The 16,764-nt window shown below is 45.5% G+C and overlaps 1 protein-coding gene across 1 annotated transcript in view; it reads right to left on the bottom strand.

Annotated features, from left to right (window-relative positions):
• The window catches only part of AGTR1 (angiotensin II receptor type 1), a 174,191-nt gene extending 169,710 nt beyond the window's left edge, over positions 1-4,481 (bottom strand). Inside the window, exons 1-2 of the mRNA XM_073581061.1 lie at positions 4,377-4,481; positions 4,237-4,269 (exon numbers count right to left, since the gene is read on the bottom strand). The gene's annotated coding sequence lies outside the window, so the exon portion shown is untranslated. The remainder of the gene's footprint in view (positions 1-4,236; positions 4,270-4,376) is intronic.
• Between the last annotated feature and the right edge of the window lie 12,283 nt (positions 4,482-16,764).

Raw genomic sequence — 16,764 nt, 5'->3', positions numbered from 1 at the left:
GAAAATGAGGTCCTCCAGGGACGTTGTTGTGTCTCGCCCTGCCAGCTCGTCCTTAATTCGAGCGAGCAACCCTCGCCAAAAAGCCCCTACCAGGGCCTCATTATTCCATCCTAGATCTGAGGACAACATACGGAACTGGATGGCGTACTGACCCACAGAGAGAGTACCCTGGCGAAGATTAAATAGGGACTCGGTGGTAGAGACCAGGCGACCGGGCACGTCGAAGACTTTACGAAAAATCTCCAGAAAGGTTGCGAGCTGGGAGACCACAGGATTGTCTCGCTCCCACAGGGGGTTTACCCAGGCCAGCGCCTCACCCTCCAAATGAGATTCCCCAAAGGTCACTTTGGCTCGATCGGTGGGATACTGTTGTGGCAACAATTCGAAGTGCAACTGGCATTGGTTAAGGAACCCCCGACACAACTTGGGATCTCAGCTATACCACGGAGGTTTAGCGAAACGGGGTGACAAATGTGGGACCGGAGCGGGAGCCGAGGCAGCGATTTGTAACGAGAGCAGCCGATTATCCACCGAGGCCATGTAATTAAGTATGTGGGCTTGGGTGTCTCGCTGCTGGGCGAGTTCTTGCTGGAGACTGGACAGCTGGGACGCGCTTCCTGGATCGGAGGGCTGTAAAACCGAGAGACGGGACTCCATGGTTTTCAAGAAAGCCATGATCCGGGACTGATTCTCCCGCAGGAACGCTAGTTCCTTCTGGGTGGCGGCACAGCTTAGGTAAAAAAAAGGTTACCTGTGCTTTATATTTGTCCTTATCTAGCATGGATCATGACAGTCTAATATTGTGCATAAAGTGATGATCTACACAAAAGATTAACAATACAAATTTATTTTGGATCGTGGTCAACAGGGTTACCTTAAAACTAACTCAACAATATTAATAATTTCTTAACTCCCTCAAAATGAAAATATTCAAAATATTTTTTTATTAATAAATTGTGAGAACTTTGGAGGAACTCCTGGGGTGGACCCGCTGGGCCGAGGCAACGAACCTCCCTTGGACGAGCTGACCTGGTGGACCACCCCCTATACAGGGAGCATTAGGAGCAGGCCCAAGAGAGACTATTACAACGGCAGCTGGTGCCCAGAGGATGGACTCAGGAGTCACAGCGGGAGACTGGAGAGACTAGCGGAAAACCGACAGGGCAGGAACACAGTTGATGGTCAGGACTGGAATGCTGGCTGGCAGGACAGGAACATGGACAAGGCAGCAAGGCAGAGGCACCGGCTGGACGACACGGCAGAGACACAGATACAAGACAAGACGGGACCATGGGCAGGCAGGCTCTAGGAGAGAGGAGAATGGAGAGGGCAGATAAGACACAGGCAGAGGCAACGGGGACTGCAGGCAGAGAATTGCGCAGCAGGACATGGGGCCAGAATCACTTGTGGGACACAACTGACAATCAGGCACCGCCAGGAGGAAGAGGCGGCCTGATAAGGGGAATGTGCAAAGAACTTCCGGGTCAGGGTCCTCTCAGGACAGAGTGAGAGGAGCGGCCGTCCATGGAGGAAGGAAATGCGCGTGCGCTGCTAAAGACAGTGCGGCCGCGCGCCCGTTGGGCAGCAGAAGCAGCAAACAGAGCGGGAGCATGCAGGGACACCGAGGACAGGTAAGTGTGCCGGTGGTCAGGAGGCAGCGGCGAGGCAGGCGGCGGCTGCGGCAGGGAAAGGAGCGGCGGCGGCCGCGGCGGTGTGACATAAATCATTTTAATAGAACCACTGGGGACTAATGGTATTATTTCCCACAAGGTTACTAGGAGCAGAAATGCTGGTGTCAGCATAAGCAAACCTTGCTAGAAGGCAAGTCCTATTTATCTAAGACAGTGTTTCCCAAGTCTTGTTCACATGCCCTCAAACAGATCATGATTTCAGGATTTCCTTACTATCGCACAAGTGATGGAATTATTATCAAGCTAGCAAAGATTGCCACCGATTCTCTCACCTGTACAATACTAAGGAAATCCTAAAAACATGGTGTGTTGGGGTCTGTGAAGACTGGAATTTGGGAAACACTGGTCTAGGAGAAGAGGGATGCCTTGACACTCTACAAAAATATAACCTTGCCTGGGCAGACTTTAATTTTAAGCCACAGGCACACATAAATCTTATGCCAGGACTGAATGCTCTACCAAATATATACTTATAGACCTTATATATACTTATAGATTTATTGCTACAGTAGTGAGGAGACCAAGAAGCGTCACCTGTCAACTATGGAGCCTCTTAAGCTTTGTTGGCCCATTGCCTAGCAAACAACGCACGCAAAAAGATATTCACTAGGGAGTTCTAAAAGACTTCTAAATGAAAAATTACAAGATGGAAAGTGTAGGTTTGAACTAAAACAAGTATCTCCCTAACGGAAGAAATTAATTAATGTTATCTATGAGTTATATTTAGTATGTGAGCATTATGCTCTTTAGTATCCAGTAGGTATAAGCTCCAAAGCTGAGGACAGTTAGAGTGCTTTCACTTAGAAAAAGTGCATTGTGAAGACTCCCTTAGTAATGTGCCATGTTTCTGTTTTATCGAGTGAACGCACTTCTAGAATAATCAAGAATGTAATCTACAATGTGTTAAAGTTTATTTAAAGGAACATTTAATCAACAACTGTGCAGCAACAGATGTTCTCTATTTGTACCAAAGGCGAAAGGGGGACATCGCAATTAAAGGAATGCAATAAATGATGCACATATTTTATTAAGGAGTAGGTAGGAGGCTTTGTAGTCAGTTATTTTATTGCTAGAGATAAGACCTTATACTGGATAGCACATACAGATGATAATGTAATGAAAAGCTAAGCCTAAAGTATCTGTTATTTATAATTGCCTTACATTGTTATATGTAAGCTGCCATACCAGAAAAAAGTATGCACCCATTATCACCACTGAAGCCCATATATCTCTAGGTCTGCCTTAAACATCAGTACATTTTGTTACATATTCTCTTTTTTTTTACTCTAGTGAATACTTGCATTTTCAATAAAACACTTACGGTATAAACTCTGCATTGTGTCCTCCTAAAAGTGTGGGCTTAACATGACCACAATATTGCTTTTCCTAAGGGATAGGGCACTTTCCCACAAATGTGTACTGGCAGCATTGATTAAACGTATTAAATTAAACTGATTCAATTAATTTTCAAAGTATAAGTTGGGAATGCCCCATTGACAAGGTTTGGGGTAATAACCAATTGTTAATTTATTCCTTAACTTCCTGGAGAAAGAACAAGGTGAACTTCACAATGCAGAGTACTAAGAAAAAAAAGAAATGTTATTGATTTGAGAATGCAAACAGACATGTCAGGAGGTCTGACGGGAATATATTACTTAAGCAGAGTCACCTAATAGTTGAGTAATTGAAGTGGATCAATTTTAATAATATGCAGTATATCAAAATATATCAAGACAATTTAATATTCAAGTCATCAATAATTAATCTTAAAAGTCTAATCACATTGCTTCACAAAGGAATATAACGTGCAGTTATAATGACCATTGTAGTAAACCTCTCCCAGCATTATCCTCCACTCCTGGAAAAGTTTTGTCTTTTTAGATGTACATGGAACTTTACTATATTACATGACTTTCACTCAAAGCTGTGTGTTCAATAAACTACATTAAAGTAAAATCATGATTAATGATAATTGCTTGATTTACAGAGAGCAGGAAAGTACATTACTAGTGTCAGACTAAGCAGCATATTTAAGAGCTGAAGCTGTTATCTTTGCAACTTTAACACTAAGAAGTTAATTAAAGTTTACTCTCAGTCCTATGTTTAACCACAAATTAGGTATAGAGAGATGGATGGATACCATGATCAGATAAATAGATAGATAGATAGAGATGGATAGATAGATAGATAGATAGATAGATAGAGAGATATGAGATAGATATTAGAAATATAGATAGATATTATATAGATAGATAGATATTAGAAAGATAGATAGATAGATAGATAGATAGACAGATAGAGAGATGGACGTATCCATAGATTAAACATAGATTAAACACATGGAAATGACAATAGTTCTGATAACATTACATTGTAACAAAAGTAACACACCAAACACACATGCTGCCAACGAAAAAATGTCAAGAGGTAAATTATGACAAGCTTAAATTTATTTAATTACTTGAGCAAAACTCAAGGGAGAAACTATACAAGAATATGATTTATGTGCTGCGTTATACAGAAGAATGAAAAAAGAAACACTTACTTGGTTCACAGCTTGAGGACGCAAGTAGACAACCTATAAGAGAACGTCAGTGAGTATCCAACATATTCATCATATAGCAGGTCATAAAATATAAAAAGTTACTAAAGGATATATTGGGAAGGGTCTGTTCTCTCTCCTACCTGAAAAACAGAATCTGGCTCTCAGGTATCAGCTTACAACTAGAGCGGAACAGAGCATCTGTGATGGTCAAGGAAGCAGTTAATTTTGTGATCCTTCACTCCCAGCTGTACTGCAGTTAGAACAGATTTCTCCCTTATCCTTTCCATCAGAGGCAGGGAACGCCTCTGCTGATCTCATCTTACACTAAGAAAACACAGGATGGACAAACATTTAAAGACATAGTAATACTCTCATGCTCACAGGAAATGCATTTTGCTATGAAACAATTATTGAATTACTTATAATCTACATTTCAAAACCTCTACATTAACTACACTAACACATTTTGTCATGAATGAAAAATGAAGTTTGAAATAGGCTTTCTGTCATGTGTCTGAGCTCAAGCCCTTGAGCCTGTGCTATGTGGTCAGATTCTCTGTCTACTGAGCCATGGCAGATACACTTTTTCTCCAGGTGCTTAGTTTTTGTTATCCTTGGTGCAGTTTTTTATGTGTGTTTTCAGTAACTCATTTGTCTGTCCTATCACCTTTCAGGTACAGCTTTATATGCCTTTCCCCTACTGGTATTTCCTGCTGGTCATAGTTTATTTTGCGTTTCCAGTTAGTGAAAGATCAGCTAGGGTTTATCTCTTTGCTGTTTATATTCGTTAACCTGCATCTATGTTCAGTTTCTTTGAGAATTAGGTGGCTTATTTTTTAACAATACATATTTAACCCCTTTGTATTTCATGGTTTATTTTACTCACGCTGAGATCTTTTCTTTTTTCAGCACACACTCCCTTCTGTAAAGGCCCCGTCACACTAAGCGATCTCGGTAGCGAGATCTCTGCTGAGTCACAACTTTTGTGACGTAACAGCGATCTCACCAGCGAGATCGCTGTGTGTGACAGCGATCAGCGACCGGCCCCCCTGCCGGTATCGCTGACCGCTGGAAGAAACCTCTGGACATTTCTTTGGTCGCTGGTCTCCCGTTGGCCAGCACGCATCGCTGTGTGTGACAGGCGGGAGACCAGCGATCAGGTGTAAAAAATAATAAAAAAAAATAAAAAATATAGTTATTCTCACCTTCCGACGTCCCGTTCAGCCATCCTGCCTCTCTCCAAGCTCCGGTCCCAGTGATCCTCTGCACGAATGACTGCGAGACTTTGTTATCCCAAGAGACCATGACATCTCGCGGTCATTCTCGCAAAGGATCACTGGGACCGGAGCATGGAGAGAGGCAGGATGGCTGAATGGGACGTCGGAAGGTGAGAATAACTATATTTTTTATTTTGATTCTATTTTTTACAGGGATGGCCAGCGATGCTTGGCGCTCGGCATCGCTGTGCTGATCGCTGGTGAAGCTGTCTGTGTGACAGCTCACCAGCGATCACATAGCGACTTACTAGCGATCCTGACACCTTGATATCGGTGTCGGGATCGCTGGTAAGTCGCTTAGTGTGACGGGGCCTTAAGTAATTTGCACACTGCTCTGCCCTTCAGTTCTTTAGGAAGTACGTGAATCGCTCAACGGCCTTTAAGGTAGTATAGGTCCTAAGTGAATATGAACTACAATACTTGCACCACCTATGAAACAAACTTGACACTCTCCTAGGCATATTTGAGGCTGACAACTTGGTCCCCTGAAACAAATTTGACATTCTCCTAGGCATATATGAGGCTGACAACTTTAAGTGAGTAGATCATGGCCAGTCCATGCATCGTGGTCTGTTCTCAAACAGTGACACACATATGTGAATGTGGCCTTACAAGTGATATACACTGATTAGTAATAACATTAAAAGTGAAGTGAATAACAAATGGTCAAATGGCAGGATATACAGTAAATCCCAATTATTTGTTCTATGGAACAGAACACTCATACTAATGATAATTCTGTGCACATAGATTGTTCATCTAAATAGGCTAGTAAACAACTGAAGATTGGTTTGTAAATAGCCAATTGGTGATCATTTTATGGCCTGGATTGGCCCATGTGGAAGGGGAATAAAGCAAGAGGTGCACAATTAATTAGACTATCTGTCTCATTAGAACCGAGCCACCACATTACATTGTAATCATTTTTTTATAGCTATGCCCTAACATAATAGAAGAATTGGCCAAGCAGCCAACACTAAAAGAAAACTAAGACTGCAGACAATGAAGAAAAGTAGAAATTACAATAGTTATGCAATTTCTTCTGACTGACCAGACAAGTGAAGCAATGCCCCAAAGGGGTTGGAAGCTGCATATATAGACCTGAGGGAGAGAATGAGAAACTTATAGAGAATGTGGTGTGGTAAGTCACCATCAACCAAGAGCCCAACCTCAGTGAAAGGTAGCAGGGTCTATACCAGGCAGACTGAGGTGTGTCAAAGGAACACCGGACTGCTATCGACTGTGGGTGACCCACAGGTCTAAAGGACAGATGCTTCTATTGATATTCAGGTGGGTTGTGATTGTGTTGCAGAAACAAAATCTATTCAGTTATGGCCACCCCTCCTTGAGTTAATAAACTACATTAATATGGCATTGAACTCTGATGCTTGTCATACTTCTTTAACACAAACAGCTCTCCATGACAGTAATTTCGCCAATCACCCCCAATCTTAGGAAGTCAGTCAGTGTTGAGGTGCATTGGCAACCTGTGAATATTGACCAGAAAGAAAATGCATTTCAGCAAGTTCAGTATTTCTTATCCCATACATGATACAGGAAAGATATATATCTTTGTACCATGTTAGCCAGTAGATAGAAGAATCCCAGGTACGTTCAGCTGCATCACATCTAATGTGGTGTACTTAATTATTTGTACTAAATGTCCTACTGGGGGTCTGTATGTGGGGGAAACAGGGCAAAAACTGAGAACAAGGATGAATTCTCATCACCACACAATAAGAGAAAAAAGAATGGATCTACCTGTGGCAAAACATTTTTGTATCCCTGGTCATAGCATGATGGACATTAAATTACTTGTATTAAAAGGTAACTTCAAGTCTCAGAGAGAGAGAAGAATCTCTGAGTACAAATTTATGAAAACTTTCAACACATTCAGTGCAGGTATTAATGTGTCACATGGATTTATGTCTTTTTACATCAATTAAGGAATTTGCCTCTCAGACCTTCTGGGGTCATCACAACACAGAACCAGACTGGCAATCAGAGGGCAATAAAACCTTCACACTGCTTATCTATGAACTGCTCCAATATTTATGCTTATCACTCCACCATAATGACTATTCCGCTTCACATCACTTGTCTTATCTATTGAGTTATTTATGTGCTGTCTTGTGTACAAATATGTTATTCTTCAGATTTTGCATTAGTCTAGCCTGATGAAGAGACCTGTGTAGTCTCGAAAGCTTGCAATTTGTTACCATCTTTTCAGTTAGCCATTAAAAGGTTTCAACCACTGAGGACTCTCAATTCTAAATATACTTTTATCCCATACATAGCACTAATGAAAAATATGATCAAAACATCCCAAAAACTTTTTCAAAAAACAGAAAAGAGCTTTATTAGATACAACAAGGATACATGGAGATGGGGGAGGACAAAACCACATGCACATATGAGCAAAAAGGCGCACGTGCTGAAAGGATAAATATTACCTTTGACAAAGGCTTTTTCTGGCCAAAACGCACGTCGGGGAGGGCGTACTGCTACACATTGTCCCTGGCGCTTCACCACGTATAATAATAATGATTGATGATTAACTGTATATACTTATAATACAATGTTTGCCTGTTTGTTATTAGGCCATTTGAGAGTGTGCAATACAATAGGATAATATCATGGTCTTTTGAACTATTGACGGTAATATTATTTACCCTTTCAGCATGTGCGCCTTTTTGCTCATATGTGCATGTGGTTTTGGCCTCCCCCCGTCTCCATGTATCTTTGTTGTATCTAATAAAGCTCTTTTCTATTTTTTAAAAAACGTTTTTTGGGATGTTTTGGTCGTATTTTTCATTAGTGCTCCGGTGTAAGTAGCGATTTATCCCTCTATTGTCCTTGATATATTTGTTTGCTACATATCATATGAATAAGAATTTATATTTGATAGTAATAGATGTGCTCTAGTGTGGTTTGCATGAAGGTTTTATGTTATCCCATACATGTACAATGATCAGGGCACCAGTACACAAGAAAAAAATCAACTAACAAGCTGATCACATTCACACTCATGATTTATCACTAATGCGTCATTTTGTTCCATTATATGCTGAAGCGAACGGACAGTCCTTATTTCTGCATGAAACATAAGAAATACAAATTGCATGAAAAAAATAGAACATTCTCTGACTTGAATTTCCAGATGTAACCTGTACATTTTCTTTCAGTATGAAGAAGATTCAATAAAGACATTTCTAACATTGTATTTCTGTACCGACACATTATTAAAACCATCGGTAAGGCCTAGATTATTGCAAACGGTAAATTGTTTTGATTTTCCTATTACGTTGTCAATTTTGTAATGTGTTCATTAAGTTTTCATCTTCATTAGCATGAGATCACATTATGAATAACATTATGAATAAGTCATCACTAACAGTTGCTGCCTTGTGATCAGTCTATGGCTGTGGAGTAATCGTCAAAATTACTAAAAAAGAACTAATGACAGTATGACTGTATCATCTAGGCTTTATTATTATCTCTTTGGAAATGGCATGTTGTGCCTGATAATATAAAACTTTTCCTAATGATTTCACTTATTGGCTACTTACAATCAGTTTCTTGTATTTCAAATATTTCAATCATTTTCAGTTGAAACAACCCAAATGATACATTCTTACTTGAATCCAAAATGGAGACACGTATAAAGATGGCCATGAGGTAGGATATTTTCTAAATGAAAGCTAGCCAATTTGATGTCTGCAGTTAAATGAATGTCTGATTCAGCAAAATACCTATAATAATCCAATCAAATGACAGAGAAAAGTTGCCACCTAACACCTTGTGTGCTCATTATCCTTAGTCAAGTTAAGAAAATTCCATTATGTGTAAGCCACACTTTTAGCAGTCAGCCCTTGGGGAGAATTCTGCAGTCTCAATTGGATTATTTTTTTCTAAACATGGTAGTGACTAATGACAATAATCTATGAAGCGTAAATAAGTGCAACACATTGCAACTATCAATTCTTATTGCAGTAACCATACTGGACTCTCTATAGCAAGCTATGATAGCTGTTCTATAGACGGTACATTAAGTCTGATATCGCAAGTCAACTTTTTGCTCCTATAAATATTATATTATTGTAAATATGTAACGTGACTAGTGTTGAGCATTCCGATACCGCAAGTATCGGGTATCGGCCGATATTAGCGGTATCGGAATTCCGATACTTAGTTCCGATACTTTTTTCATATCGGATTCCGGGATCGGAATCGGAATAGGAAGTTCCCATCATGCTATGAGCCTGCTTGCTTTGATTAAGCCAATGGGAATCCTCCGAAGTGTGGGCACATCCTGTTAGGCATGTAGGCATGTTAACTATTGGCATGGCTGTGATTGGCTGCCGAAATGATGTCATGATGCACTATAAAAGCCACCGCAGCCGCCATTTCTGGTCACTCTGCTGTGAATTCAGTTAGGGACAGGCTGCTGTAGAAGACTGTGAGGGACAGTTAGAAATAGCGATTCCACCAAACATCTAGTGCTTTACCCAGGCTACATAAACCACCACTGTAGCGTTCTTTGCCCTAGCAGCAGTGTTCACAGCTGTCTGCAAGGGCTGTGTGAGTGCAGCTCACGCTGTGGAGTGGGTCCTGCTGCCACGTCAGGCTGTAGGCCATCCAGTGTGATCACTGCTGCCTCATACATCTTTTATTTTTTGAGCTGCATTTTTTACATAATTTCAATCTAGTGTGCTTCCATCCGTATCCATATACGTTGGTTGCAAACACTAGTAGTAGACAGCGGAGCCTTTCTGCAGCCTTTCAGTGCTAGTGTCCACTTTGCTGCACTGTTCACGGCTGTCTGAGAGGTCTCTGACTGTGTGTGAGTGCAGCTCACGCTGAGTAGTGTGTCCTGCAGCTACGTCTGGCTGTAGGACGCTCAGCGTGCGTCACTGCCTCACACATATTTTTATTTGAGTGCAGCTCATTTTTTCTTCTATTAGTGTGCATCCATCCGTCTCCATCTACGGTGGTTGCAAACACTATATAGGAGTACACAGCGGAGCCTTTCTGCAGCCTGTCAGTGCCAGTGCCCACTTAGCTGCACTGTTGACGGCTGTCTGAGAGGTCTCTGACTGTGTGTGAGTGCAGCTCACGCTGAGTAGAGTGTCCTGCAGCTACGTCTGGTTGTAGGACGCTCAACGTGCGTCACTGCCTCACACATATTTGTCTTTGAGTGCAGCTCATTTTTTCTTCTCCTATTAGTGTGCATCCATCCGTATCCATCAACATTGGTTGGTTGCAAACACTATATAGGAGTAGATAGAGGAGCCTTTTTTTCTGGCTTGTGCCCTGCCGGCGCAGCCAGATTAGTATTACCCAATTTTTTGGGAGCCTCATCTTTTGCATTGTAGGTTACCTGCCTGCATTGTAATAGCTCCAAAAAGTTGGTGATACTATCAGTTTCAATTCTTTGTTCACATACTTTGAGTTTGTTTCAAACAAAGAAACCACATAAAAAGTTCACCAAACACTACATTTTGAACTTGTGTAGGCCACATCAGCTCCTATTAAAGTCTAGTCCACACACACACACTTCATAAAATTAGTGTTTCTTGTACCTGTAACCAGCTGTTCAGGAATAAGCACACTAAGGCCCCCCTTTGTACTTTTTTGCCTATCTTAAGCAGTCTTGCAAGATGAAGAAGGCAGGGAGTAAGGCGCGGGGGCGTGGGCGTGGGCGTGGAGTTTCAGCAGGGAGAGGACGTGGGGATTCTGCAGGGAGAGGACGTGGGGATTCTACAGGTAGAGGACGTGGGGATTCTGGGCCTGCTGCGGGCACCAGTGGATCAGCATCCCCCAGTTTTAGCAGGCAACAGTCCTTTATGCGCAGCTTTGTAGGACCTCAACGCACCCCACTGCTGCGGGAGGAACAAATTGAAGCCGTTGTCGGATGGATGGCAGCTAACGCATCGACTTCAATTACTTCCGCATCCTCTCAGGGTCAGAGCACCGAAGAGCAACCATCTGTCTCTTCACCACCTGCCAAAGTGCCCAGGCAGTCAGAGAGACATGGACAGGAGCCATCACAGTCTCTACTTCTGTTCTCGGAATCTGTTGGCTTGGAAAGAGGGGGCCAGCCAAGCAGCATTCCTGAATGTGAAGAAGAGGGAGTATGCAGTGATGCGCAACTTCTTTGTCCCTCTGAATCTGAAGAGGCGAGTGGGCCAGTGCCTATGGTCAGCACACCTCAGTACGCATCAGATGATGACGAGACTCAGTTGCCACTTTCTGGTGCGTACGGTGCTGGCGAGACAACCCCGGAGAAGCAGCTGTTTGAAGAGGGGAGGGAAGATGATGAGGTCCTTGACCCATCATGGCGTGAGCAACAGGAAGGTGGTGGGAGCAGCTCTGAGGAAGAGATTCCCCTACCGGCCAAAACAGGAGGCAGAGGGAGGGGGAAGACTTGGTTGCCTGTACCCTCCACTTCGGCACCCGTTAGGAGCATTCCTCCTTCCAAAGGCAAACCGGGCGCTCACAAGAGTTGCAGTGCGTGGTCCTTTTTTGACACAGTTGCAGATGACATTTGCTTTGTCAAATGCAAGCTGTGTCATCAGAGAGTCAAAAGAGGGAGAAATGTCAGCAACCTCAATACCACAAATATGTGGAAACATGTGCGCACCAAGCACGAGTTGGAGTTGCAGAGACACCCTGAAGACGTAGGCCAACGTACAGCACCACCTACCACCTCTTCAGTTCGTGTTGGGCCCTCTTCCTCCAGCTCACACACTGCTGGTTCGGCTTCCTCACAGGATCGCCAAGGAAGAACCTCTGCCACTGTTGTCCGGAGACCCTGTCAGATTACACCCATAGCAGCACGTTCCCATCCATCACAGCCATCGGTAGCACAGGCATGGGATAAAAGGCGCCCTTACTCGGCAAACCATCCCCGAGCACAGTCTCTGAATGCTGGCATTGCCAAACTTCTGGCAGTTGAAATGCTGTCATTCAGGCTGGTGGACACTGACACTTTCCGGGACTTAATGGCATTGGCAGTCCCCCAATACAACGTGCCCAGCCGCTTTTATTTCAGCAGGCGAGCCGTCCCTGCCCTGCAGAAACATGTTGAGGGCAAAATAAAACATGCGCTACTAAACGCCGTTAGTAGCAAGGTCCACCTGACCACCGATGCGTGGACCAGTAACCATGGACAGGGACGATACCTTTCCCTCACTGCCCACTGGGTCAATGTTGTGGAGCCGGGTACCGATCTGGAGAGTGGCGCTGTACGTGTTCTTCCAACGCCACGGATTGCAGGACTCCAGTCTGTACACATAGACTCCTCCTCCTACTCAAGTTCCTCAGAAACAGCAGAGCAGGAGCCTGTTACGACCAATATGAGCACAGCCGTGGCCAAACGTCAACAGGCTGTACTCAAATTAATTTCTTTGGGGAATCGAAGCCACACAGCGCAGGAGCTCTGGAATGCTATCAAGCTGGAGAGCGATGTGTGGTTTGGGCCAGCGAATCTCCAGCCGGGCTTGGTAGTGTGTGACAATGGCCGAAATCTGGTGGCAGCTCTTGGCCTAGGCAACCTCACACACATCCCATGTCTGGCACATGTTCTTAACTTGGTCGTGCAGAGCTTTCTGAGGGACTATCCGGATCTTGCTGCACTGTTGCACAAGGTCCGCATAGAGTGCGCTCACTTGCGACGTTCCAGCACGGCAAGATCGCGCCTCGCTGCTCTGCAGCGACGATTTGGCCTTCCGGAACATCGCATCATATGTGACCTACCCACCCGGTGGAATTCAACGTTACATATGTTGGAGCGGTTGTGTGAGCAGCAGGCAGCAGTCATGGAGTACCAGCTGCATCAGGCGCAAACAAGTCGCACTGTGCGCCGTTCACACTTCAGCACCATTGAGTGGGCCTCTATGAAGGACATCTGCCTCGTTTTGCGTGCCTTCGATGAATCCACGCGGATGGCGAGTGCAGATGATGCACTAGTCAGCATGACTGTCCCCCTTATCTGCCTGCTTCAACAAACACTGCAAGCACTAAGGGATGAGGTTTCAGAAGAGGTGGAGGATGAGGAGTCCCAAATGCCATCTGCTTCTGGACAGTCTGCGCTACGTGTTTCCTCACAAAGGCCTAGGCAGGGGACAGTTTGTGAGGAGGATGAGGAGGAGTCGATGGAGGAGGAAGACATCTCTCCAGAGGAGGGAGGTACACAAACCTCTACTCAGTATGTACAGCGAGGGTGGGGTGATGCAGAGCAGGCCGAGGTCACGCCTCAAACAGGGGACAGCGGTTCTTTGGCAGTTGGGAGTCTGCAGCACATGGTTGATTTCATGCTGCAGTGCCTGAGAAACGACCGCCGCATCGCCCACATTCTCGTCTCGGCTGATTATTGGGTGTACACCCTCCTAGATCCTCGCTACCGGGACAGCGTACAAAGGCTCATACCAACGTTGAACCAGGAGCGTAAAATGCGGGAGTACGAAGAGTCACTGGTGCAGTCCATAATGTTTTCCATTCCACCCGACAGCATTGTTGCTAGTGCTTTACAAAGCAGCTCTGTGCGTCGAGGCAGTGGAGGAAACTCTGCACAAAGAGGGAGCAGAGGCAGTGCCGCAGCACAAGGCAAGACCACTATGGCCCAAATGTGGCAAAGTTTTGTGTGTCCACCACAATTGTCTACACCATCAGCGACGCCTCGAGTCAGCAGGAGGCAACGCTTCCGTCAGATGGTGTCAGACTACATGTCTTGCCCTGTCGCTGTACTCCCAGATGGCTCTTCCCCCTTCAAGTTTTGGGTCTCAAAGCTGGATACATGGCCAGAGCTTAGCCAGTATGCATTGGAGGTGCTGGCTTGCCCTGCTGCCAGTGTATTATCGGAACGTGTCTTTAGTGCCGCAGGTGGTGTACTAACAGACCGTCGCACGCGACTATCTTCCGATAATGTTGACCGGCTGACTTTTCTGAAAATGAACAAGGCCTGGATCTCCAAAGACTTTGCCATTCCTCTTACAGACTAAATTAGTGGTTGGCAACTGTATCCAGGTCTGCTGGTGTGTTCATTTTTCTACCACCTGAACTATAATCCCTGTGCTTCAACACAGCCAGTTGTCGCTCAGATGTGTCGTCTGCACAGAGAAACACACTAGCTCCTGTGTTAGTGGGGTTCAGTAATGCCAGCTGATCCCCTGCTGTGTGGACGGCAGAGTCACCAGCTCCATCAACATTCAAACCACTACTGATTTTTAACCGTGCCCAACTTAGGTCTCTGGCTCCACTGTCTCTACTATTTCCCCTGACCTCCAACCCCGCCATCTACATCTCTGAAGTGGCATCAGCACAATCTACACTTGTTCCTGTGTTCCTGTGGCTCAGTCCCATCAGTTTATCCCCTGATGTGTGTCCGGCAAGGTCTCCTGCTCTGTCCACATTCCCATAACCAGTAGTGGGAATGAGGACAGAGCTGGCGAACTTGCCGGACAAACATCAGGGGATCAACTGACGGGACTGAGCACCAGTAACACAGGAACAAGTGTAGATTGTGCTGACGCCACTTCAGAGATGTAGCTGGCGGGGTTGGAGGCCAGGGTAAATAGTAGAGACAGTGGAGCCAGAGGCCTAAGTGGAGCATGGTTAGAATCAGTAGTAGTCCACAACCTCCATAAAAACCGCTGCCCATTGGCCTCTGCATGCGGCATGCGTAATCCTGGGCTCCAACAGCGTCAGTTGGTGTTCAGAAGTGTCGTCTCCACAGAGCCAAACACATTCGTTCAAGTGTTAGTGGGTTTCAGCACTGCCAGCTGTTCCCCTGCTGTGGAGATGGCAAGTGTCCTGCTGCCTTCACCTGCCAAAATCCAGTAGGCCCCAGCCTGCTCCTCGCCTAATCCTGGGCTCCAACAGCGTCAGTTGGTGTTCAGAAGTGTCGTCTCCACAGAGCCAAACACATTCGTTCAAGTGTTAGTGGGTTTCAGCACTGCCAGCTGTTCCCCTGCTGTGGAGATGGCAAGTCTCCTGCTGCCTTCACCTGCCAAAATCCAGTAGGCCCCAGCCTGCTCCTCGCCTAATCCTGGGCTCCAACAGCGTCAGTTGGTGTTCAGAAGTGTCGTCTCCACAGAGCCAAACACATTCGTTCAAGTGTTAGTGGGGTTCAGCACTGCCAGCTGTTCCCCTGCTGTGGAGATGGCAAGTCTCCTGCTGCCTTCACCTGCCAAAATCAAGTAGGCCCCAGCCTGCTCCTCGCCTAATCCTGGGCTCCAACAGCGTCAGTTGGTGTTCAGAAGTGTCGTCTCCACAGAGCCAAACACATTCGTTCAAGTGTTAGTGGGTTTCAGCACTGCCAGCTGTTCCCCTGCTGTGGAGATGGCAAGTCTCCTGCTGCCTTCACCTGCCAAAATCCAGTAGGCCCCAGCCTGCTCCTCGCCTAATCCTGGGCTCCAACAGCGTCAGTTGGTGTTCAGAAGTGTCGTCTCCACAGAGCCAAACACATTCGTTCAAGTGTTAGTGGGGTTCAGCACTGCCAGCTGTTCCCCTGCTGTGGAGATGGCAAGTCTCCTGCTGCCTTCACCTGCCAAAATCCAGTAGGCCCCAGCCTGCTCCTCGCCTAATCCTGGGCTCCAACAGCGTCAGTTGGTGTTCAGAAGTGTCGTCTCCACAGAGCCAAACACATTCGTTCAAGTGTTAGTGGGTTTCAGCACTGCCAGCTGTTCCCCTGCTGTGGAGATGGCAAGTCTCCTGCTGCCTTCACCTGCCAAAATCCAGTAGGCCCCAGCCTGCTCCTCGCCTAATCCTGGGCTCCAACAGCGTCAGTTGGTGTTCAGAAGTGTCGTCTCCACAGAGCCAAACACATTCGTTCAAGTGTTAGTGGGGTTCAGCACTGCCAGCTGTTCCCCTGCTGTGGAGATGGCAAGTCTCCTGCTGCCTTCACCTGCCAAAATCAAGTAGGCCCCAGCCTGCTCCTCGCCTAATCCTGGGCTCCAACAGCGTCAGTTGGTGTTCAGAAGTGTCGTCTCCACAGAGCCAAACACATTCGTTCAAGTGTTAGTGGGTTTCAGCACTGCCAGCTGTTCCCCTGCTGTGGAGATGGCAAGTCTCCTGCTGCCTTCACCTGCCAAAATCAAGTAGGCCCCAGCCTGCTCCTCGCCTAATCCTGGGCTCCAACAGCGTCAGTTGGTGTTCAGAAGTGTCGTCTCCACAGAGCCAAACACATTCGTTCAAGTGTTAGTGGGTTTCAGCACTGCCAGCTGTTCCCCTGCTGTGGAGATGGCAAGTC

The sequence above is a fragment of the Dendrobates tinctorius genome, unplaced genomic scaffold, assembly GCF_039654945.1.
Source record: "Dendrobates tinctorius isolate UK_male_01 unplaced genomic scaffold, ASM3965494v1 ptg000069l, whole genome shotgun sequence".
Taxonomy (NCBI): Eukaryota; Metazoa; Chordata; class Amphibia; order Anura; family Dendrobatidae; genus Dendrobates; species Dendrobates tinctorius.
Note: the sequence above shows the minus strand (reverse complement) of the source record. Positions and strands in the feature narration are given on the sequence as shown.